This window comes from Simochromis diagramma, unplaced genomic scaffold (assembly GCF_900408965.1).
Source record: "Simochromis diagramma unplaced genomic scaffold, fSimDia1.1 OVJJ01000781.1, whole genome shotgun sequence".
Classification (NCBI taxonomy): Eukaryota; Metazoa; Chordata; class Actinopteri; order Cichliformes; family Cichlidae; genus Simochromis; species Simochromis diagramma.
The window spans coordinates 107515-134096 of NW_024386832.1; the positions used below are offsets into that span (position 1 = coordinate 107515).

Here is a 26582-nt window from a genome sequence, read left to right on the forward strand (position 1 = left end):
ATATATATTCAAATAATTCAAAAAAGTGTTCATTTACTTTTTACTACCAGTGTGTGAATGCGTGTGTGGATGGGTGGATGACTGGATGTGTAAAGCGCTTTGGGGTCCTTAGGGACTAGTAAAGCGCTATACAAATACAGGCCATTTACCATTTTACTACCACACACCAAATCCGGTCGTTGGTACTTCCTGGCTTGTGAAGCCACTAGGTAACAAAAGCTCAACACTGCGCCCTGGCATCCTGGAGCACTTCTGTTGTCTTTTGTATGTGCTTCGGAGTTTGTACGTGCTTTGTCTCTGTCTTAAATATACTTTTATTTATTCACTCCACATAAAATGTAATAAATAAATCATATAATACAAAAACCAACTATTCACATTTCAACTTTTAACTATTTAAATTTTCAACTTTTTCCTTTTAAACAAATTTAAAGTAAAACAACACAAAACACTGCAAACCACAACACAATTAAATATAAATGAAAATATGAAAACAAAAAGAAGATGCACATTCTCTGTCATATGGGCCTGCATGAATAAACTTTCTGAATCCTTTATCATCCGCAACTGAAAATAGTTGTGGATGATTTCTATACCTTTCTAATGGGACGTTGTTGTCCCTGGCTCTCTTTCTTTCCCACTCTGTTCTTGTGGTACTGCCAGTGTAACTACCGCCCCTCCCCCCTCTGCCCCGCGCAAAGCACAAGACTCGCGTGCGGAGTGAAACGGAAAAAAACTGCGAGAGAGAGGGTGAGAAAAACAAAAACCACGGGAGCCAGCTCACGTCGTTCACTTCAAAGAGCCGTTTCGTTCGCGACCGACACATCACTAGTGGGCAATCTTCTTCTTATCATAGGACTTTGTGTGCCTTCACCTTGGAGCTTCTACACTGACGCCTTTTATGGCTAAATACTGTCTAGACATCTAAATTGGTACGCTGTTCACTATTATACCTAATATTATTAACTGGCCCTTATGCTTTGCTTGACGTTTTACTTCCCTTTGGCATATCATGTGATTCAGATCTGCTGGGAGTTCTTTTTTCTAGCTACTGCCACTTCCTCTGATTGCTCTTCACTTTGTTTTTCACTTCCCCCTCTGCATTTGCAGTTTGTTGTTTTTTTTTTTTTGAAGACTGTGCAAGAGCCTAAATAAACATTTCCTGCCAACGTCCACTGTGTGCATTTTGGGTCCTCTTCCTCGCACTGCACACTGGCTCTGAGTGCTTTCTACAATTTCTTATAGGTTTCTACTGTAAAAGTGAGCTCAGTAAAGATTGTTTATCCACACACAGTGGATACATAAACTCTTGTTTTTTGTCTCTTGTCTCGCTGTCTCCGTTATCCAGGGAATCAGCAAGCGGTAAAGTTTCAGATGAAGTGAACCGACGGTTAAGCAGAGAAGAAAACAGTGATGTCTGTGTTATACAGGAACTTGGAGGGGTGGCAAACAAGTATGAAAACTGCTTCCTCCCCCAAAGTTCCTGAACGAGTAAAACGCGCAATTTGTGTAGGTATAATTGTAGGTGTTCTAGTAGCTGGTCGAGTAGCTTTTGATAACGGATATTGGAAAGGTAAAAGTGAGTGTGGCCTGTCGGACAAAGACCCCAGTCCTAATTGCCCTTTCACAAAAGCTGCAGTGGCCGCAGACTCCGGGAAATGTTCAGAGATTGGACGGTGAGTACCATTTTAACACTCAGACACATTTTTTTTCACATTACACATAATATTATGCACTGTTCCAAATGCAGACTTTAGCGCTAAAACATCTTTGAGAACTGCATAACCCGCGTCTCATCATTAAGGTGTGCGGTTGTTTTTATTTTCTCTACATCTGCTTACAAAATAACTACTCATAACTAAATTCTAATTTCTCGTTCTTTTACGAAACCAATATGCCATTTCATGAAAAGGCAAAATTCAGTATGTAAAACAGGTCAATACAAAATCTTCACACTATTTCCCTATTTACGAGACAGTCTGACATATCACTACTTTATCGTGAATAAAGCTTCCATTTAAAAAAAAGAAGAAGAAAAGAATAAAAAAAACAAAGAATAAAAAACGAAAAAACATTAAAAGACTTGTTAGTCGCTTTCTTTGAGTTGATTTGTTAAGAAATGCCATTCTTTAGGTTCTCAGATGGCGTTGATAGTCATAGGTCATAATGATAGTAATGCTATTTATAACTATTTAAAACTATGTTTCTTACTAGTGATGGGAATTCTAACTCTTTTGAGAGAGCTGGTTCTTATGGCTCTAAGAGGGTCAAATGTTTTGTTTCTGAAAATAACTTATTAGCAAAAACAAAGTTAACCCTTACCTCATCCTGGGACCATTTTCAGCCACTTGCTTGTTTCAAATTCAATCCATTTCCACTGTGTTGAGTGGAATATAGCCAAACTTGCCAAAGGATTTTTTTTAATTTTAAAATTTCATTCTGAATTTCTTAAATCAGCCTAAAATGGCTGAGCAGCAAAAATCCTCACACTCATCATCCTAGGGACCATTTTGGGCCCATTGACAACCATTATAAACGCTATTTTTCATTCCAAAATAATTATAACATAAATTAATGCATTTCTTTATGTTTGGATGTTGAAGCGAACCCATGGCCTTGAAGTTGTAATTTTTTTATTTGTCCACCAGGTGGCGCCATTTTTTCGCTTTTGGGCAATTGAATGAAATGGAGTAAATTTCCGTATTTATTCCACAGACTTTCTGCTCAATAAATGATACTTCTGTGTCACTAACAGTCTTAGACAACGGTGTGTATGTTTAAAAAAATAAAATAAAAGTCTTTATGCCTAAAAAAATAAAAAAATGACACACACGCACACACACATGCGCCACACACACGCACACACCTTTTTTTCCCGTTTTTTTCTCTTCGGCCACAATGCAATACAAACACAATAAATATAAAAGCTGGAACCAAAACCAAATTAGACTTTATTATGGCTTCAAGCTCATTTTTCAGTTCAGTAGCGGTTGGAAAAACAAGCAAGTACCCCGGAGGTAGTCAGTTTTGACGGCGGAAGGGCTCGGCGCGCACCGCGGATGCTGGCACACTGGCATGCAAATTTAACGGTAAAAAAAAGCACCTTTGCCACTCATTTTAAAATTGGGAGCGAAAGGGAGATGAATGAAACAGTAACAGGGTGATTTTTTAAAAATTGAAAAGTATTTTGGTCACCCGCGGACACTGATCCGCCATTGCCTTTGGCGATGCTCTCCGCCATCGCCGATGGCGAAGCGCTGTTTGCGGGTGACAAAATCCCCCCCCGCATCGGGATTATGCAGGGAAATACTAATGTTTTCGTTATTTGAAAAATTAGTACCGTTACATTGCCAGTCAGTTTGAGGGTTACAAAAGAAAACGATAGATTTATTGCGTTGGATCGGACATGTCGTGTACGTAGACCGCTCAAGGCGGCTGCCTCCAGCCGGCTGGAGGCAGCGGAAATCATATTCTTCCTCGATTCCCAATAACATAACTGTTCATATTCATCCTTCTCAAATAAATGTTTTTCTGGTTCAAAGTGATCTTGTATTGTTATTAACATATTTTTGTAATTTTATTTTAGAAAACAACGAGGTAATAAGCACTTAGTATGTGAAAACTAAAAACATAATACACCGTTTTATTATAATTTACTATGGTGCTGCAAAAAATAATGCTGGATCAAAATGAATGTTGGTGCCAATCTTGGGACCATCTAAAGGCCTAATTATAATAACAGTCAAATATTACTTAAAATGTATTTTATGGAAAATATTTAAGTTTTTAGTTTTTTTCGGCTAAAAAAACAGTGCGCTCATGTAAAGAAACTGGGATTTAAAGGGTTAAAAAACCCTAAATATAATTAAAACTTGATATGAATATTTTAGGCAGGAGTAGTTTTAAAAGACTGACTCATTTAAAGTGGAAAAAAAATTAATATATAACATTTTTATAGCACTTTTTGGGGCGGACCGTTTTGGGTCAATAGGGTGATGAACGTAAGTTTTTGTTTAAATTTGCCCCTGCATTAAAAATAATGCTGGATCAAAATGAATGTTGGTGCCAATCTTTGACCCATCTAAAGGCCTAATTATAACAATAATCAAATATTACTTAAAATGTATTTTATGGAAAATATTTAAGTTTTTAGTTTTTTTCGGCTAAAAAAACAGTGCGCTCATGTAAAGAAACTGGGATTTAAAGGGTTAAAAACCCCGAAATATAATTAAAACTTTATATGAATATTTTAGGCAGAAGTAGTTTTAAAAGACTGACTCATTTAAAGTGGAAAAAAATATTAATATATAACATTTTTATAGCACTTTTTGGGGCGGGACACTTTTGGGTCCCTAGGGTGATGAACGTAAGTTTTTCATGTGTAAAGTAAATTGCTAATGAATAAAATATACATTGTATCAAATGTTTATTATTTTATGGCTTAGTGTGGAGGAAGCCTAAATTGCTTTTCTACTGAAGCTTAGCACTCAAAGTCTTAGTTTCATCAGAGAGCTTTCGGTACAGCCTCACAATCCTTTCAGCATCAAACCTTATGCAAAAAATCTTGGTGTGCTATTTGACATATTTAACTTAGTGGTTAAAAACAGCCCCATCTCTGCTCCAAATTTAAATGAGAACTTTTTTTTCTGTGAAAGATGGTGAAATTGTAATTCATGCTCTCATTTCCTCCCACTTGGATGACTGCAAATGACCTTACACTGGTCTCAGTCAGTCCTCTCTGCCCTGTCTCCAGCTTGTCCACAGTCCTGATGCTAGGCTCCTCACAGACAGATGAGAACGTGTTTTTGTACATTTAAAGATCTTCCTGCTTTGTCTGCAAACAATCAGGTTAATTTAATTGTGGGATGTGATAGAGATTAAAATTGAGTGAACTGTGCATCTCTAGCACATGCATTATCAAAAAAGACAACACATCGTTGTGTTATTCAGTTATGGCAATTTAATTGTGGGATATTACAGTTTTGATGAAGATTAATATTAATTTAATTGTGCACACATGATAACAATAACACTAAAGTGATAACGGTGAACTGTTTCAGGGACATTCTTCAGAAAGGCGGCTCTGCAGTAGATGCTGCCATTGCTGCGCTGCTGTGCACCTCCATCATCAACCCACAGTGCATGGGGATTGGAGGCGGGGTCATATTCACAGTGATGGACAGCTCCGGTAACAAGACACCCTCCCTCCCCTTAGCTCAGCCCCGCTGGGGAATAACATAATAATATGTCATCTTTTCAAAGGTAAAGTGAAAATCATCACCTCCAGAGAGACTGTCCCCAGAAACGTGAACTCTGACCTGCTTAAGTCGTGTCCTGAAACCACAGAGTGGACCATGGAGTGGCCGCAAGGTGGGCTGTTTTTCTGCCATAATGCTAATATTTATAATGTTTTAGTCTAATCTGCTCTTGGACTCACCTTTATGCCACAGTTAATTTATTCTGTACAGGTGACTGCTAATGCACACTGTGAGTCATTCCTCATTGTTGTATCCTCAAGAAAGCAAAACTGGGATAATAGAAAAAAAAAAAGAGATAAAGCAAACCACTACAGAGGGTTTGGCTGTCAGCAGTTATTAAAGACAATGAGTCAGTGAGTGTCCTATATGACACTATCAGAATAATCTACCATACATTAACAACATGAAACACATGCTCCTTGGTTTCAGAAACAGCCAGAGAGATTGAAGTAGTCAGGTTTTTCTCCAAACAGGTCTTAACAGGTCTTTCTCCAAATCATGCTCAAGATGTAAAACAAAAGTTTTAAAGGGGTATTCAGTTATCTGTAGAGATATTTTTTAAATTCAGCACCATAGTCTGACAAGACAAACTCAAGATATGAAGGACCATACCTTTGTTTTATCATCTGAGAGGGTTCTTGTCATCAAAGAAGCGAAGGAAAGAGACAGTATGACAGGTATCTTATTAAAATGTCATCCTCCTCCTCACCTCTAACCTCAACCCCATGAACTGAAGTCAGGACTCTAACACACTAAGGAGTGCATAACCATTATTATTTAATTACTGTAAGCAGACTGGACAACAGCGCTTCCAACTCCAGGCAGTCAATAATGAACCAGCTAAACAACAACAGCTTGTTACAAGCTAACATTAAAGCAGGCTTGGACTGGACAGAAAGGAAACACAATCAAACACAAAAGCACAAGAAAATTTATTCAGGAACAAAAACATAAATGATCTTATACCTCTTTAAAGAAATAATTAACAAGTCAAGAGAAATTCAAATACTGAGTCAAAAAACCCACATTTTTATTTGCCAAAGGATTCTAGCTGCTCCACAGTCCTGGGTTCTTTTTGTCATATCTTTCATTTCATGATGAACCCGATGTGTTTTTTCTTGGTCGGTTTGAACTGCAGGCAGGCCATTTTAACACCCAGGTACTTCTACTGTGAAGCCATGCTATTGTAATAGTCTGCAAGAAACTCAAGATATGAAGGATCATACCTACGTTTTATCATCTGAGATTGAGGTTCTGGTCACCAAAGAAGCGAAGGAAAGAGACAGCATGACTGGTATCTTATTAAAAAAAATCTTGCTGATGTCAACTCGATGGGAGCATAAGTTGCTGTAAGACCTGTATACACCTTTCAGCACTGATGGTGCATTGCCAGATGTGCAAGAAGCCAATTCCATAGTTTTGAAATGGACTTTGGCCCAGAGAAGACAGCTGCATTTCTGGATCATGTTCATGTATGACTTTCTTTTTTGCGTGATAGAGAATTTCAATTTGTGGATGGCACACTGAACCATGAAAAACTAAGTACATGCTTACTGTTGTGGCGTGGTGGTCAGGGGATGTTATGATTAAAATGCAAGAGCAACACCTAGGGGACTTTCAACCCTAGGAAATATAAAGAGAGAGTGTTGCTTGCTTAGGAATAATAAGCTATTGCAGCCCAGAGCACAATGAAAGTTGACTGTGGCATGGCCTCAGTAGTGTCCTAATGTGTCCTATTATATTACATTTGCACCAAATTATGTGTGTTTTAACAACAAAGAGAAATATGACATTAATGATTTCTAAACTCAAAGTAAGCCTTAACCACACGGTTTTTTACATACTTGAAATAGAATTGTTTGTGCAAAACTACAAATTTTGGTATTGCTCTGATAAATAGTAAGTAAATTAAGAACAGTATTGCCAATGCCAATATTTTTAACCTTTTTATCTCTAACGTAATCAGTTACAAACTGAGACACATTTAAAAAGTACAGTTTCCCTCTGAAATGGAGCAGAATAGAATAGAGCAGCGGTTCCCAGCCTTTTTTTGCTGGGCCCCCCTTTGTTTTACAAGAAAAATGTGCACCACGTTATTGTTTACATGAGATGAATTGCAGAATGGCAGATAGAGACAAAATACTGTTGCTGTTAATCTGACTATCTGCAGGTTTTACATGCTTACATATACACATGCAGTTACTGTCCCTCCATTTACAAAGGCAGAGGCTCACGGTGTGATTATTTTACGTGTAGTTGTTTTTTTCCTGTGTAATAATATTCAACATTGCTATCAATACATTTCTCAAAAAGTTCCTCTCTGTGCAAAATGGGTTTAAAAACATAAACAGCTGTAGGATACTGTTTGTCCGGGATTTGAACCGAGGAAACAAATCGTGGCAGGATCAGCCTGATATTATTTGGATCCCACTGTAACTTTACTGTATAAAGAGCTAACATCTCCGAAATGTCAGGAGTAGAATAGAATTAGAATAGAATAGAATTCAACTTTATTGTCATTGCACATGCACAGGTACAGGGCAACGAAATGCAGTTTGCATCCATCCAAATCAAATCAAATCAAATCAAATCAAATCAAATCACTTTTATTGTCACATCACATGTGCAGGCACACTGGCACAGCACATGCGAGTGAAATTCTTGTGTGCGAGCCCCACAGGCAACAGAGATGTGCCAAACACAACAACACAAACGAGCAAAATACAAGAATGGCCGACCTGAAACTAATAAATATATGTACAATATATAATAGTGTATACATTTCTGGATGTGTATACTAAATATTTTCCTACGTGTGTGTGTGTGTGTGTGTGTGTGTGTATACACATTTTTACAAATTAAATAGTAAAAAAACAAAAAAACACAATAATAATAATAATAATAATAATAATAAATATATAAAATATACAGAGTTGAATATGTGCAAAACAAGTGGCATTTATATACAGTGTGGAGTGCATAATGTTAAAGTTCCAGTAGTGAAGCTGAGGTGTCTATGACGTGTTCAGCAGTCTGATGGCCTGGTGGAAGAAGCTGTCTCTCAGTCTGCTGGTACGGGACCGGATGCTGCAGAACCTCCTTCCTGATGGAAGCAGTCTGAACAGTTTATGGCTGGGGTGACTGGAGTCCTTGATGATCCTCCCCGCTTTCCTCAGGCACCGCTTTCTGTAGATGTCTTGGAGGGAGTGAAGCTCACCTCCAATTATCCGTTCAGAGCACCGCACTACTCGCTGGAGAGCTTTGCAGTTGTAGGCGGTGCTGTTGCCATACCAGGTGGTGATGCATCCAGTGAGGATGCTCTCAATGGCACAGTGATAGAAGGTCCTGAGGATGCGAGGGCTCATGCCGAATCTTTTCAGCCTCCTGAGAAAGAAGAGGCGCTGCTGCGCCTTCTTCACTGTTTTGTTTGTGTGTACTGACCACGTAAGATCCTCAGCCAGATGTACTCCAAGGAACCGGAAGCTGCTCACTCTCTCCACAGCAGCGCCGTTGATGGTGATGGGGGTGTGTACTTCTCTGCACCTCCGGAAGTCCACCATCAACTCCTTTGTCTTTGCAACGTTGAGGGTGAGATGGTTGTCTTGACACCAGTGGGTCAGGGCGCTGACCTCCTCCCTGTAGGCCGTCTCATCACCGTTGGTGATAAGACCCACCACTGTAGTGTCGTCCGCAAACTTCACAATGATGTTGGAGCTGTTAGTGGCTGTGCAGTCGTAGGTGTAGAGTGAGTACAGGAGAGGGCTCAGTACACACCCCTGTGGAGCACCAGTGTTCAGTGTGACGGGGGATGAGGTGATGCTGCCCAGTCTGACCACCTGGCGTCTGTCATCCAGAAGTGCTTTAGTGATATAGATATATTACAATATATATTAGCAATAATATAGATATGTGAGTATATTACAGAAATGGGTCTATTATGGTATGTTATAATGTACACGGTATGAAGTATGTTGTGAATATTCTATAACTATAAGTATGTACAGGCTATGAACAGGATATAAATATGAAAAACTATACAGAATATGAAATAAATAACTTTACAGAAATCTGAGATATACAGTTATACAGAAATGGGAACTATGCAAGTTGTAAACAGTTGTAGGATTAAAGATTATCGAATGTACAGAATGATTATTTACACAGAGCTATACAGTAGTGCAGTTAAGATAAGTGAGGGTGTAGATAGTTTCTACAGAGGCTATATAAAGTGCTAGTGGTTGTGAGTGGTGGTTCAGTCATTAGTTAGTTAGTAGTTAGTCATTACAACAAGTGTTTGTGAACTAAAAATCAAGAATGTGGGATACTGTTTGTACGTGATTTGAAGAGCCCAGCGCTGCTCCAGACGCGGGGAAAACCAATTATGCAGGGGAGACCTACCTCGGCACTTGTGCAGGTGAAACCAAAGGGAAGATATGCTTCACCATATTTTCTAGCATTTGGCCTGGAAGGAAGCTGGTTTGGATATTCAGCGATGCTTCATCTCCTGATTTGCGTTTGTGTGGGAGCCCCTTCAAAAACCTGTCAATGATGCTAGCTAGGGATGGGTATCGTTTAGGTTTTATCTGATACCGGTGCCAAATCGGTACTTTTGAAACGGTGCCGGTGCTCAAACGGTGCTCAAACCGGTGCTTAAAGAATGGAGAACACAAAATTGGTCCAAAAACCTCTCATGTTCAGCTGGTTTTTTGTAAAAAGATAACAATGTTAGCCTTTTCTGCAGCTATGGGGCATATATGGCATCACTCTTGGCTGGAAGCAGTGCTTAATCAATGGAAAAAACACAAACTTTGTCCAAAACCTCTCATGTTTAACTGTTTTCCACTTTTTCTTTGGTCATTTTAACCTTTTTGGCCAGGGTGAAGGGAGTATCTGCCATCAAACAAGAAGACAGCCGCATGTAGCTATGATGATGTTTGCTACTTCACCTTACATGCATTAATGTAATAACGTGGTTAGCCTACTCAACGTGAATTACACACGAACAACATTAAGCTACTCACGCAGAGAAGAACGGCTGCTGCTGCATCATCATCCTCATCATTTCTGCTACACTGGCAGGGCTAGGGGCCAGGACTCTCCTCTTCGGGGTTTTTGGGGGATATTGCTAACTCCGGGTCTGATAACTGGCAACCCACGCACAGTAGATGCGCTCGGTGTGAGGTCTCGCAGCAAGCTATCATACGGCGCATTTCTGGGCTTTTTTATAAAAAAACGCTATGCGTTGCCAGGTGTTTCATCGGATTTGAGGTGTTACCTCCTTTGACAGTATCACAGTATCAGCTTAAAGCACTTGTTGCAGGCTGCTGAGTTTGCATATTTTGCTGTGAAGTACAGCCAGACTTTTGACCGCTTCGCCTTGGGCATTTTTAATCTGTAGCTCTGCTCTAAAAGAACGCACGTACCTGGACCCGCCTACTATCCTCGGAAACGTAAAATTATTGGCTAGAAGTGTATCACAGCTCAGGAAAAAAAGCACCGAAATAAAGCACCGAAATGTGCGCTGCTTTTCGGTCTGGTTACTACCGTTTATGTCAGAACCGGTGCCATCATGGCACCGGACACCGGTACCCATCCCTAATGCTAGCAGTGTCCAAGCGTTCTTTTTTTATTTTTCTCTTTTCATACCGCACCCCCCGCCCACACACACACACACGCACACACGCAATGGCTCTGCGCCCCCCACAATGGCGGGCCCCACACTTTGGGAACCTCTGGAATAGAGTATTTACAAACACCAAATTATAACAAATGTCATCTCAGATCATACAGTTTACCCAAAACATTGCACTCCATACTGTACAGTAATGCCACTGTTTTGCACATGTCTCAACTCTGTATATTTTTATATATTTTATTTATTGTTTACTCTATTTAATTTGTAAAATATGTGTACACACACACACACACACACACACACACACACATGTAGAAAAATATTTAGTATACACATCCAGAAATGCATATACTATTATATATTGTACATATATTTATTAGTTTCAGATGTAGCCATTCTTGTATTTTGCACAACTCTGTTGCTTGTGAAGCTCGCACACAAGAATTTCACTCACATGTGCTGTACCAATGTACCTGCACATGTGATGTGACAATAAAAGTGATTTGATTTGATTTGATTTGATTTGAAACATGAGCAAATGTATGTGTGACTTTCCAGCACTGACTATCCATTATCTATCTAACCAGGTAGCAGATGGATTGGGGTTCCTGGGGAAATTCGAGGTTATGAAGCGGCACACCGGCTTTATGGGAAGTTGCCGTGGGCCGACCTCTTTCAGCCGACCATCAAATTAGCCAGAGAAGGATTCCCTATTCCTTACTACCAAGGTCAACACATCCCACGCATTGGTAACACGTCACTACGGTATGAAATACACCCACAATGTGATTTCAAAAATACAAAGAGCAAACAATGAATGTTTCAGCTTTATTTCACTGTCTTTGTCTTTTAGGAAGTTATATTTAGATAAAAATGGGAACCTGCTTAAGACCGGTGATACTGTGAAATTTGAGAAACTGGCTGACACTTTGGAGACGATCGCAAACGAGGGACCAGATGTGTTTTACAATGGAACAATAGCAAAGAATTTAATCAGTGACATTCAGGATGCAGGTATTATCAGATGGGATTGATCCTGCTCTCTTTTCTGAGCTTTTTCTATGTCTGCCAGGCACAATGATCTAATTACAAATTAGAAAATTAATTGGCTCTATAAAAATCTGTCATCTCTCACAGGCCACACTGTGATCTGTCTGGATCCATTCAAACTCTTGATTATGAAATGCATTGTGTTCATTTTTGCTCAGCAGAATCATTTGTTTCACTGTTTTTGCTCAGGAGGAAAACTCACACTGGAGGACTTGGCATTGTATCAAGCTAATGTGACTGATGCGTGGAATATTTCTTTGGGAGAGTATAAGCTGTACTTCCCTCCGCCCCCTTCAGGAGGAGCCATCCTCAGCTTCATCCTCAACATCATGAAAGGTTCCTGATTGTTGCTTATAGCATGTAGAGTTTGTTTCAAGGGCGTAGATTTAGCATGGATGTTGTTAAATACTTAAAGTCATATTCTTCTATTGTCATGATTGTATTTGAAGCTATTTTTATTTTTGTATGATACCTGATTTATATGAAATATGGCTGAAGTAAACTAAAGTCTAAAATACTTAGTCATTTGTTTAATAGTAATTTGGCATTACATAATTCACATATAAAACTATGAATTGTGATTTTACATGGTTTAAAATGTAGAATAGCATATGTAGGCAAGTATATTTCTCCTTTTTTTTTTATCAAGAAGCAAAGACAAAAAGGAAAAAAAAAAGAAACGGGTCAGGGTTGAATCATCCGTCCCCACCAATGCCAAAATCAAATCTACGCCCTTGGTTTGTTTCATATAAGAAAATGATCCTTGTCAATCTTTACAAATGTGATACACTAAGAATGGATGTTTTAAATTTAAAAAAAATTACTTATGTTTTCAGGATACAAAATGAATTCAGAACCTAAGACGACTGATGACAAGATTTTGTTTTATCACCGTTTTATTGAAACTTTAAAATTTGCCAATGGATTAAAGAAACATATCAGAGATCCAAGGTTCATCCCAGATGAAGTAAGTATCTCAAAATCTTACAGATTTGCACCTGCTTTTTGACTAAACGAGTAAAAATAGCAATACCACATGAGTCTCTGCTCTGCCTGAACCCTGTGCTCCACCCCCGCCTGCAGCTCATCCACAAACCACATCCCACCACAGTCAGTTTATGCACATTGATACTGAGTTGTAGTTTGATGCAATATTCCCTCTAATTTTTCACGTGTCTGAGCGAACACACAAACTCCCTGAGCGATCCCTTGGACCACTGTGAGTAACATTAGACATGTGCAGCATGAATCCATCCAAGTTACATGGTTTATTAAAATGATCAAATTACACCATTTACATTTATGTTAGACTACTTTTAATTAATTGCTTTAGCCCACTTACAATGAAAATTAAAAAAACAGTCTTGTTCATCATCTGTGTAGTATGTTAACAATATAGGAAGTAAAAAAATAACTTGAACTCCAATTTTGAAAACACAACTTTATTCTTTTGTTTTGTTTTTTTAATATAAAGCTCTTACTTGTATTATGAGTATGAGTCTGTGGTCTGGGAGAGAGTCCTGTAACTCTGTCTGACCAATGTTGGGCAATTAATTATATAGTTACTTCTTAAAAAAGTAACTGAGTTTTGCAAACAACAAAGTTTTGTGCAGCTATTTACCTAAAAATGCAGCCAAGGTGCATCAAATCTGATGCAGAATAATTAATTACACCTTCACCTCATATCTGGACAGCATCAGTATCACACATTGGTCTGTGCTGGTTGAAGATGCTCCTGCTGTTTCTTTCACCAGCAGCATCAGTGATGCATCAGTGATCAAAATTCTGTTAATATTTGGCTGTAATTGGTTAATTTTCTTGATATCAATGTATTTTCTGTAATGTGCTTATTTAATTATGGGTCTTAATTCTCTGTATTTCACACAGATGGCAAAGAATTTGACAGTGGATAGCTTTGCCAACCACATACGGAGCTTGATCAGCAGCGACAAGACTCAATGATCCCCAGTATTACGGCAAAAACTTGTATCTGGACAGCATCGGCACCACACATGTATCTGTGCTGGCTGAAGATGGATCTGCTGTGTCTGTCACCAGCAGCATCAACGATGAGTCAGTACCTGCATCATTCTGTTTCACTGTTAGAAACCAGCTGACTTTTCCACAACAGTTTGACAGGGTTTAGACCTAGTTCATTTAATGTTTACTCTTTACAGATTTGGGTCCAATGTCCTCTCTTCAAGCACTGGAATCATCCTCAACAACCAGCTCTCTGACTTCTGTGGTAGAGCTGATAACATTTTTCATGGTAAGGGATCAGCAGGATTCCTTCTAAATTTAATATTTAATAACAAATATTCTGGACCTCAATTCGGATTTGTATAGTGCTAATTTGCAGTTTTACTTCATCTACTAAACTAATGCATTAAGCATGGTTAATATAACATATACTTGATAAATATGCACGTTTGTACATATTAGCACGTTGGGGGGGGGGGGGCAAATGTAAGAAATTTGAAAGAAAAAACAACAATATCTGGGGAAACTGCACACCATGAATTATTGATCTAATAGTACCAAAATAGTACCATTGAGGAAATAAGAAGAGAAAATGGCATTTCATAATTCATTGTGGCGCATCATGTTTGGTTAAATATGAAAATGGTCAACAAATCTGCCAAACTGAAGCACATCATATAAATTTGGATTAAAATTGCATTTTCTATTTAATGTCATAGCCTGCTAAAATGTTTTGAAGTTCAAGAACAGGCACAGTTGAGCTTTGAGTGAACTTCTATAAACACAAATTACATAAGCCTTCTAAATCTGTCCTTTCTTCCTCACCTCACTCTTCAGCTGGTCACAGCAGATTCAATTCAATTCAATTTTATTTATATAGTGCCAAATCACAACAAAAGTCACCTCAAGGCGCTTTATATTGTACAGTAGATAGAGAGAAAAACCCAACAATCATATGACCCCCTATGAGCAAGCACTTTGGAGACAGTGGGAAGGAAAAACTCCCTTTTAACAGGAAGATACCTCTGGCAGAACCAGGCTCAGGGAGGGGCGGCCATCTGCTGCGACCATTTGGGGTGAGAGAAGGAAAACAGGATAAAGACATGCTGTGGAAGAGAGACAGAGTTTAATAACAGATATGATTCAATGCAGAGAGGTCTATTAACACATAGTGAGTGAGAAAGGTGACTGGAAAGGAAAAACTCAATGCATCATGGGAATCCACGGCAGCCTACGTCTATTGCAGCATAACTAAGGGAGGATTCAGGGTCACCTGGTCCAGCCCTAACTATATGCTTTAGCAAAAAGGAAAGTTTGAAGCCTAATCTTGAAAGTAGAGATAGTGTCTGTCTCCCGAATCCAAACTGGAAGCTGGTTCCACAGAAGAGGGGCCTGAAAACTGAAGGCTCTGCCTCCCATTCTACTTTTAAATACTCTAGGAACAACAAGTAAGCCTGCAGAGCGAGAGCGAAGCGCTCTAATAGGGTGATATGGTACTACAAGGTCATTAAGATATGATGGGGCCTGATTATTTAAGACCTTGTATGTGAGGAGCAGGATTTTGAATTCAATTCTGGATTTAACAGGAAGCCAATGAAGGGAAGCCAAAACAGGAGAAATCTGCTCTCTCTTTCTAGTCCCTGTCAGGACTCTTGCTGCAGCATTTTGGATTAGCTGAAGGCTTTTCAGTGAGTTTTTTTGGACATCCTGATAATAATGAATTACAGTAGTCCAGCCTGGAAGTAATAAATGCATGAACTAGTTTTTCAGCGTCACTCTGAGACAGGATATTTCTAATTTTAGAGATGTTGCGCAAATGGAAGAAAGCAGTTTTACATATTTGTTTAATATGTGCGTTGAAGGACATGTCTTGGTCAAAAATTACTCCAAGGTTCCTCACAGCGTTACTGGAGGCCAAGGTAATGCCATCCAGAGTAAGAATCTGGTTAGATACCATATTTCTAAGATTTTCAGGGCCGAGTACAATAACCTCAGTTTTATCTGAATTAAGAAGCAGAAAGTTAGCGGCCATCCAGGTCTTTATGTCTTTAAGACATTCCTGCAGTTTAACTCATTGGTGTGTGTTATCTGGCTTCATGGACAGATAGAGCTGGGTCATCAGCATAGCAGTGAAAATGTATGCTATGTCTTCTAATGATGCTGCCTAAGTGAAGCATGTATAATGTAAACAGAATTGGTCCTAGCACTGAACCCTGTGGATGACTGGCCCTCTCTGAGCCTGGTGCTGTTGGCGGTTTCTTGCTGTTAAAAGGGAGTTTTTCCTTCCCACTGTCACCAAGTACTTGCTCATAAGGGGCTCATCTTAGTGTTGTGTTTTGTAAAAAATGGCCTGGCCTGTATTTGTATAGCGCTCTATTGAAATGGGTTAACCTTATAATATAAATGTGGTATTGTGATTTGACAGCATATGGCTATTTATATCAATTTATACTGTATATAGATAGGGCAGCACCCTGGCGCGGTGTTCCCTTATAGCAAGAGGGCCCTGAGTCCCACCACCTGTGTGGAGCTTGCATGTTCTCCCACAGTCCAAAGACATGCAGTTAGTTGTGTTAGGCTCATCGGTGAATCTAAATTGCCCATAGGTGTGAATGCAAGTGTCACTCTGTGTTAACTCTGCATCAGGCTACCGACCTGACCAGGGTTTACCCTGCCTCTCGCCCTATGGGATAGGCTTCACCCCCCACCCCCCGCAACCCTGAGACGCATAAGCCAAACATAATTGATGGATGAATCTATAATAACTGATCAGAGTGTGTTCAAGGTTCTGTATAATTCAGTTTGCATTAGCTGTTGTATTTCCACTTTAACTTATGGTCAGCTGGAATAAATTGTGGATGGAGAAAATTTCACTTTGGTCATAAAAATTCTAAATAGCGAGTTTTAAAGGAATTACACTGGATCACCATACAGCAGGAAAATATGAGAAAGTAATATGCATTAATTTTTAAGGGAACTGGGACAAATTTACTAAGTGGAACAATTTTTTGTAATAAAAGTAATATGTAATCCACAGTGAGCTAACAGTGTGCTATAATTTATATACAAAGTCCTAACCGGTTTACTTTAGTAATAACCAGCATTACAAACTATTCCACAATATAAACCTGATCTGGGTAACAGCTTACCTGTACGTACAGAAGAACACCAAACATTATTAACTGTTAGATCATGAACGGCCCCTGCTTTAATGAAGATACCGTTACTGTGGCATGTGGGGAAATTCACATATTGTTCAGGGTTTTTTTTTTCTAGCACATTCAAACATTAACACATATACAGTCTCATTAATAGCTGCTTTGACAGACATTTCACTTTTGTTTGATACAGATTCTGTAGAGAGTTCTCACTTGTGTATGCATTTTCATCATTTGTTGTTGCAGAGGCACTTCTAAATTTGTTTGTAGGGTATAAACACATCCAGGTATAAAAATACTGCATGAAAATACGGTCACTGATTTGTGTGTGAAACATTTGTATGAATGATTTATGCACGAATATGTGGGTACAGATTCTGTTTTCTAGTTTTGCCGTTCAGGGTCTTTGTTGTATTTCTCAGGGGAGCGGCCTCCCTCAAATATGTCCCCATCTGTGCTGAAGTCTCAGTCGAAGACGCTGATGATTGGAGGGTCTGGTGCTGAAACGATTCCACCGGCAGTGTCCTCGGTATGTATGCATGGTACACACACAAAAGTGCCATTACATACTAACCTCCTAAGACCCGAACTCTTTCATGGCATGCATTTTTAATTTCTCTTTGCTATTGGGCTGATTGGGACCTGATGAATGTAAAAACAAAGAATTACATGATTTTGTTTTTTACCTGATTTTTGTTTCTGAGAAAAATGAGATCCACATATGAGGACGTTCGTTTTAAATTTCGATAGAACAGTGGCAGTATAATGTCCTCGTAAGTGGATATCAGACCCTTGTAGGACAAAATTTAGTTTTTTGGTCTAGACAACACAAAATGTGATGTCCACATATGTGGACATCACATATCCTAGGAGATATGATCCTAGGATCCTAGGAGGATCCAGATCCTAGGAGGTTAAAATAAATAAATTGATATGGACTGACACCCATCTTTGCCGTTAACGCTTTCACAAAATTAACATACTACCCAAGTTCCTTTTATTTATTTTTATGTGTATTCCATGCTACCTACTGTCCTGATTCGAAATGTTGAGGAATATAAGAAACCACCAGAGGCCCAGAAGAGTGCAGTCAAAACAATGGATTTATTGAACACGCGTGGGAAGACACACACTGCAACAAATCAGCGTAGATCTCCGTCCAAAAATACACTTCAGAATGTTTTTAATACATCAGGGTTTACGCCCCTTCTTGTGTCAAATAAACATCACATACATCAGTTACAGTAAATAGTCAATTTAAAAGAGCTAAAAACAGACAAAGAAGTTCATCTTTCTATCACATTCTCCATACATGGCAATTAGTTTCAAGCCCAGATGGTCCCTATGGGCTTGTCCTCTTCTTGACTCATCTTCTGTCACCTGTTACTAAGCAAACTCAAATGCAGTTAGAAGCTAGATGACTTTCAGGCCTTTGGCCTGGCCTATCTTTAAATCATGTGTGTGTGTAAGCGTATGCGCAGTTTAACCACCTGTTGCTCCAAGTCACTTACACAATAGATCGCGCCAAACGAAGCTTAAGACCTTTAAATAGACTGAGCATCAACTCTATATGAGCACAACCTGCAATGTGTGTATAAAATGACTATAGCTGCACCTATATTTTATAACACCGAATAAGCATATCTCTGCATTTATTTGGAATAGCAAAAGTCCACGAATTTGTAAAGATTTCATGCAGAGAACTAGGCCAGGTGGATTAGCGTTACCAAACTTTCAGTCTTATTATTGGGTAGCAAATATACAAAATGTACTGTATTAGATGAGTAGTTTTACTACAGAGATTCCAGCTTGGCTCCAAATTAAGTCATCCAATTGTGGCAAAACATGCCTATCAGCTTTGTGGAGTTCAGCTCTCCCATTAGAACTGTACACCTATAAATATAACCCTTTGTTGTATGACTCGCTCAAAATCTGGGTGCAATGTAGGAAAAGGTTTGGGTTACACTCAATGTCAAATAAAGCACCTATCTGCTCAAATCATCTTTCCACCCTTCATGATGGATTCTGCTTTTAAAATATGGGAAAGTAATGGACTTAGAAATATCAAAGATCTTTTTGAAGATGGAATTTTTGCCTCATTCACGCAGCTCCTGAAGCAGTTCAGTGCTCCTCTGCAGCGTTTTTTCTGCTATTTATAAGTTCACCACTTTGTAAAATGTCGCTTTCCTTCTTTTTTAGAATTACCCGAGGAAACTTCTTTGTATACAATTATTAATATATGAGGTTTACATGAGGTTTTTGCATTTGGAAAAGTTGAGATATACACTGGCAAGTTCAACCACCACATTTCTTAAGGCATGGCAGCCATTTCTAATGTACATGGAAACATTTAAAATGACCACCTTATCATGACCTGGTACCAAACCTCTGTATCACTATTGTAGTTACTTGTACACTGTGTGTCCCTTATACGTTTTATTTTTGTATTTCAGCTGTAACTGAAAATAAATTTATTTAAAAGGAAGCGTGCATCATAGTAACAAGATTCTTCACCCTAATTTATCCTGTAATCATCACTTTCTCATCTCAGATGTTTTTTTCTCTCCAAGGCGCTCATGAACCACCTTTGGTTTGGAAAGAGCCTTAAGGAGGCAATTATTACGCCTGTTGTTCTTGTAGACTCTAAAAGTGAAGTAAAACCTGAACCCAAGCTTGAAAAGGTAATTTATTCAGTGTATTTAAATGATAAATTAAGACATTTTACACCTTTTGTTCCATCTGAGTCTCTCTCCTCTTTGCAGGATGTAGTTGATGGTCTTGAAGCTCTGGGACATAAAATATCAAAATTCTACAACACAGTTAACGCTGTGGAAAAGGCGGGCAGCTGTATCTCTGCATGGTCTGATGAAAGGAAAAAAGGCAAAGCAGCTGGTTACTGAGACCAAGAGTCAGTGATGTCAGTTATACAGCATGGCTTTAAGGTTATGGACACTGCTGTAGCCACAACATTGGACCTTTATATTCATCTGTTCCCTGATAATACATTCATGCTTCACTCATGTTTAAAAACGTTTGTAATATTGAAAACATAATGCAATGATCATATTAAATAAAATCCAGAGTTTAATGCAAAATAGTGCAAAGACAGAATTGTAAAAACTAGAAATGATAGTTTGTCTGAAAAGATTGAAATCAGTCTTTTTTTTTTAAATAAAAACAATCAATATGAGCTTTTAAATATTTGTTTATTTTGGTTCTTCACACATATTGATTCTGAACACAACAATATATAATGGGCTATAAACAAATTTAAAAAACTCAGGTTGAAATGTGAAGTCCATGCCTATGTTTCTTTAACTTGCTTTCTTTCTAAGCAGCAGGCCAGCAGGAAGAGACTGACTGCAAAGATGTTTGGTTATATAAAATTCTGCTGGAAAAAGATCTAGAGACTTCATGTTCAATTCCAACAGTAAACAATTCATCCGACTGGATTGTCCAGAAGGGAGATAAAGTAGGGTACACTTTATGGCAGACCTAAGTTATTCATTAATTGATTTGTAGTTTAAACAAAACCAATATAACAAATACACAAACAAAAAAAACAAACAGCATAACCTGTTATTGTTACTGTCAGGCAGCGCTATGTGGCAGGCAGGAGATGAGGACTCAAAAGGCAGGACTCAGATCAGAGGCGGAGCCAGACATTTGAAACACCCGGGGCTTAGCCCTAAAGGGTAGTATGCATGTGGGATTTTTTTTTTTTTTTTTTTGGGGGGGGGGGGGGTAGAAATGACTGAAAGATTAATTGGCTCTGTTTTGAGTTTTGTTCAAAAAAGAATGACTTCATATAGGGAAAAATATATATCACATGTGCAGGACACCTTAAACTAGTTTTTTAATTAAGCAACAAGGCAGAACAAAGTCAGGGCTGTATCAAGACACGAGGACTAAACCCCAATTCAACCAGACCCTCTGTTCTGTCCTCATTCTCCTCTCCCTCTCTGTTCCTCTCTCTCCCTCTTTGTGCTGACAATCATCAAATATACAGTTGAAACCAGATATTTACACACTCTTCAGATCAAAACACAAACACTTTTTTAATTGTAACATCAAATCAGACTAAATGTTTATTTTTTTAGATTGATAAATATAAAAAACATATTTGTTAACTCTAAGAGTAAAGACAGAAACTATCTGTATTTCTTAATTGCAAATGGCACCAAATTGTATTCAAAATTGAGCCACACTTATGGAGCTCCATAGTTCTTTTCCTGGTGTTTTGGTTGACATCTCCTGATTTTCCCATGTCAAAGAAACAGGCTCTGTGTTTTGCCTTATATGCATCCACAGCTGTGCTACCAATTTACTCACATGGACTCTACTAACCTATCAGAAGCTTCTTCAGCTCAGAATGGAATCGTCTGGAGTTTTCTTATTAATTAACAATAAACTTAGTGTACATGTACTCCTAAATTTGATGAAAGTGATAAAAAACAGACAGCTCTGTCTCTCTTTATTCTGACATTTAACTAATTCAAAAGATATTTCAATATTTATCTAAAACAAAAGTTTACTCTAAATTGATGTTGTACAGTAAAAATGTTTTATGTTTTCTCCCTAAAGTGTATGTAAATATCTGGTTACAAATGTGAATATCCTGCTGTGTACTGAAATCCCTCTTGTTTTGCATAGAAATATACTGAACAACATACAAAGCATAATATATAAAATAACATTTACCTGAGTTTTTTCTTTGAAAGAAGCCTCTAATGTCCATTCTTATATTTCAGTACATAACTGAAACCGATTTAGTCGGGGAGGGTAAGAACTGAAAATATGAAATAAACACACGTAAGCTAAAACTCTCTAAAAAAAATAGCATTTGTTCGGCTTTTTATTTCGCCATTTGTTGATTCACTTGAAGAGCAAGTAACGTAATATTGGTCAAGTGATCAGTTTGATATCAATCTTTCGTGATACACCGTCATATTTACATTATTTGTACGGTACGAATGATTTGCTTTGGTACCTGGTCAAACTTTAGCTCTCCTTAGTATGGCTGGCTCCGTTTCTCCAACAGCGCACTCACAGGCAGCAGCTGCCCCGCCCCCTCGCTCAGTTGCTTAGTGCCTGAGCTCGGATCATACCAATATCAGGGGGGATTCACGCACAGTCCTAAATTCCCACAGTGTGCACTATGTGCTTCGAATATTGTGTGTACTTTTTGTTTTATACACTTGTCAGCCAGGCATCTAACTATGAAAAAATTACACTCCAAAAGACCCCGGGCTTCTGACAAAACAACCCGGGCTTAAGCCCAGTAAGCCACCCCCACGCTCCGCCCCTGACTCAGACACAAGGGATGAACTCAAAACCACAGCTTTATTTGCTGGCACGGGAAAACGAGCATATAAACTAAACTAAACTAAACTAAACTAAACTAAACTAAACTAAACTAAACTAAACTAAACTAAACTAAACTAAACTAAACTAAACTAAACTAAACTGGGAACTAACAACCTAAACTCACAGGGCGATCCACACAGCATGAGGGACAACACGACACTGACTCAGAGAAACACAGGGTTTAAATACACTGGGAAGTAACGAGGAGAATGAGACACAGAAGGAGGGCACAGCTGGGAGAAATCAGAACTGACAAGACAAGGAAGCAAAGTAGGACACATTCACATTAGACACGGACCTTCAAAGTAAAACAGGAAGTATAACACAGAGACCCGAACTTGACACGGTGGAGACAGCAACTAAGAAACACAGAAACATAAACCATAAGGCAGAGGACTCTAAGAACCAAAATACACAGAGGGAAATACTAAGCATGGAACACAAGAAACTAGACTCGAGGGAGTAACAAAAGACCAACCATAAGAACATAATTCACAATACAGAGTGACAGAAAACACAAGAAATTCAAAACATGCGAAGACACAGACCAAGAAACATGGACTTTACACAGAACAGAGGGGGCACAGAGAACAGAAAGCAAAAGCAGTTCAGAGGAAACACTGGAGCCCAAGAAAATAGCCTAAACACAATTCAGTTCAGGGGGCCAACCGTGCGGACGGCAACGGCGGCGACGTGGAAACAGTTCAGGGGGCCGGCCGTGCGAAAGGCAGCGGCAGCGACGCCGGTGAAGGAGACAACAGAGCTGGTCCGGAGGCTGCCCACGACGGCGAAGGCATCTGGCTAGAGGCCCAGAAAGTGGCCGGTGATGCTGAGGTGCTGGACGTACCTTGGACGGCGGTGTAACAACCGCAGGACCAGGCGAGGCAGAAGCAGAGGCTGGACCAGGCGAGGCAGAAGCAGCTGAGGATGGTGACGCTGCAGGTGACGGCTGAACAGGGCCCTCGGACCCTCCAGCGGAGACGAGGAAGTGCTGGCCGAGCTCTCCAGAACCCCCAGCGGAGATGAGGAAGTGCTGGCCGAGCTCTCCAGAACCCCCAGCGGATGAGGCAGGTGGCGGCGTGGGCGCCGCGGAGTGCTGGATGGGCTCACCTGAGCTTCCAGCAGGAGCTAATGTAGGGCCAGAGAGTGTGGGGACCCCTGACTGAACATTAGGCTGACTAGGTGGGTGAGTGTGTAGCTGACCAGGGAACTGAAGTGCTACAAGGGACTGAACTGAAGTCTGCACTGGCACAGGGGACTGCACTGATGGCTGTAGTAACGGTTGTGGTGAGAGTGGAGTAGGTGGTGGAGTGGACGACTGAGTTAACGGTGACTGAGCTAATGGTTCAGCTAAAGAATGCATTAATGGTAGGACCACAGGTTGAATGACTGACTGAGCAGCAGCCTGAATGGCTGAGTGTAGTGATGGTTTTGGTGGAAGAGAAGCAGGTGGTAGTGTGGATGATGGAGCTAAGGGCGACTGAGTGGCAGACAGTGTTGGGACTAACGCGTCATTAAGTAACGCGTTACAGTAACTACGTTATTATTGTGGTAACGAGCACAGTAACTAGTTATTATGCCAAAATCAGGAACGCGTTACTTGTTACTGGGATTTAGATAGGCTCGTTATTCGTCACTTCGTGTGGTGGCTATCGCGGAGCTTCCACAGATTCAGTAACATTAGCAAGTGGTGGAGGCCAGCAGGTGGATGAGAGAAAGGGGACGCAGGAGGAGGAGAGACCCGAAGCGGCCGCCCGTCCGAGTGTCAGGTGAACTGAACTTCAGGTAAGAAGTTATGACCTATCTGGGTCAGATATCAACCAAGTTGAGTTGGAGTTTATTTTCGTTGTGCTGACTTTTCCGTACTGCGTGCTAGCTAGCATTACGGGGTTTCTATACAGCTGGGTGGGTGCTATGATGTTAATGATGTTGAACTTTATTTTGTTCATACGGTTAATTATTAGAGTTGCCAACCGTTCCCTAAAGAACGGAATGGTCTCGTATTCAGAGAAATTATTACGCGTTGAGGTCAATTATTGAGGTCAAAAGGAACAGTTTGTCCCGGACTTCAGCTACAATGAAAAAGACACAAAGCTGGAGTTATTCTGTGTCTTTGCTGCACAGCTGCCTCTTCTTTTCTCATTCTCTCCCCTCCCTCTCCTGTTGCTACTTTAATCATGAAACTGATCAGTGATCAGCTGATCGGCTTTTCCCTCTTGTTTATTTATCGTCTGCTTTGCGCCAGAAAGAGGAAACCAGCGGATGTCGCGTTAAACAACAGCAGCACGTTTGATCAGCTGTTGTTAGAATTTATTTAATATTAATTTCTAGTATCAGCTGATGTTTGTTGGAGCCACAGCTGTAAAGCTGCTGGTCATGATATTGGTTTGTATATCTGGTGAGTGGGAAACCAGATGAAACCAGGAGATGTCCTTACTGAATCATCAGAGCTGAACAGGTGATGGAGAAACAGGTTTACCTTTTAGGTGACATGAATGAGTTGAAGGGAAGTTATGAACTGTTTCTGAGAGACAAATAACGCCAGGATCCTTTTTTATGTAGCTGACAGCTGGTAACTGTGCAGGGGCGGATCTAGCAAAGTGTTGCCAGGGGGCCAGGTAGGGCATTAACAATTCAATTCAATTCAATTCAATTTTATTTATATAGCGCCAAATCACAACGAAAGTCGCCTCAACGCGCTTCATAGATACAGAGAAAAACCCAACAATCATATGACCCCTTATGAGCAAGCACTTTGGCGACAGTGGGAAGGAAAAACTCCCTTTTAACAGGAAGATACCTCCGGCAGAACCAGGCTCAGGGAGGGGCGGCCATCTGCTGCGACCGGTTGGGGTGAGAGAAGGAAGACAGGATAAAGACATGCTGTGGAAGAGAGACAGAGGTTAATAACAGATATGATTCAATGCAGAGAGGTCTATTACCACATAGTGAGTGAGAAAGGTGACTGGAAAGGAAAAACTCAATGCATCATGGGAATCCCCGGCAGCCTACGTCTATTGCAGCATAACTAAGGGAGGATTCAGGGTCACCTGGTCCAGCCCTAACTATATGCCAGAGGTGGGACCAAGTCATTGTTTTGCAAGTCTCAAGTAAGTCTCAAGTCTTTATCCTCAAGTCTCAAGTCAAGTCTCAAGTAATGTCAGGCAAGTCAGAGTCGAGTCTCAAGTCACTGGTGTAAAAGTCCAAGTAAAGTCACAAGTCTGAAATTTTGAATTTCAAGTCCTTTCGAGTCTTTAAAAAAAAACGAAAAAAAGCATGTTGCAGTTATATGCTAAATGTAAATATTAGACCATGTAATTTTTAAATCTGTGTTTTTCTCAACACATGACAAAATAGTGAACTTAGAAAATATACACAAATTGTGAAATTGCACCTCTTTAAAATGCAGCTCAATTAAACCTAGCTCCAAGAATAATTTTCACCAACAGTTCTGAGATAAGCTGCATGTTATTCTTGGATGTGGTTGTAGGACTGGCTTTAAAATCGCATGACAAAAATATCATACATAAATAAATGATTTTTTTTTTTAAATGATATTTTTTTAAAAATATCATTAAAAAAAAAAAAACTGCATCACCAACGTAGCCTGGACAACATTTGCTAGTTAGATGAAGTCAGCTATCTCATCGTAGCATATTTATTTGCATATTTATAATTATACGCTTCTTGGAGTGAGTGCATACACTCATGAAGTTTAGTAACTTCCGGTCACTGCAACAAGCCCAGGTACAGTTTACCGACGGATGGGTGCAGGACCTTGAAATGCACCGTGTAGAAAGTAAAGACCATCGTACGTATCATAAGTTTACCAGTCTCACAAATCGTCTTCATAAATACACAATCGTTAACCGTTTATTAATAGGACCTTTGAGCTCAATGGTAATTAATTAGTAGTGGAAATAATTTCTGGTACGCATCACAGAAATGTAGCAGTGACAATAATACTGTATGCTGTAATCGTACTGGGCAATTAGTGATACAAAAAACCTGTTTTATCCTGTGAATAAAAGTATATGTTTTTGTCAATGTACCATAATAACAGAAGCGAAACGCAATATTGTGTCAGGACAATTCACTATTTATGCACAATAAATAAAGGAGCATAGCGCGACA

At 39.5% G+C, this 26582-nt stretch overlaps 1 pseudogene; it reads left to right on the forward strand.

Moving 5' to 3' along the window:
• The first annotated feature begins 1183 nt into the window (after positions 1-1183).
• On the forward strand, positions 1184-20644 carry LOC120731415 (annotated as a pseudogene).
• Positions 20645-26582: the final 5938 nt, after the last annotated feature.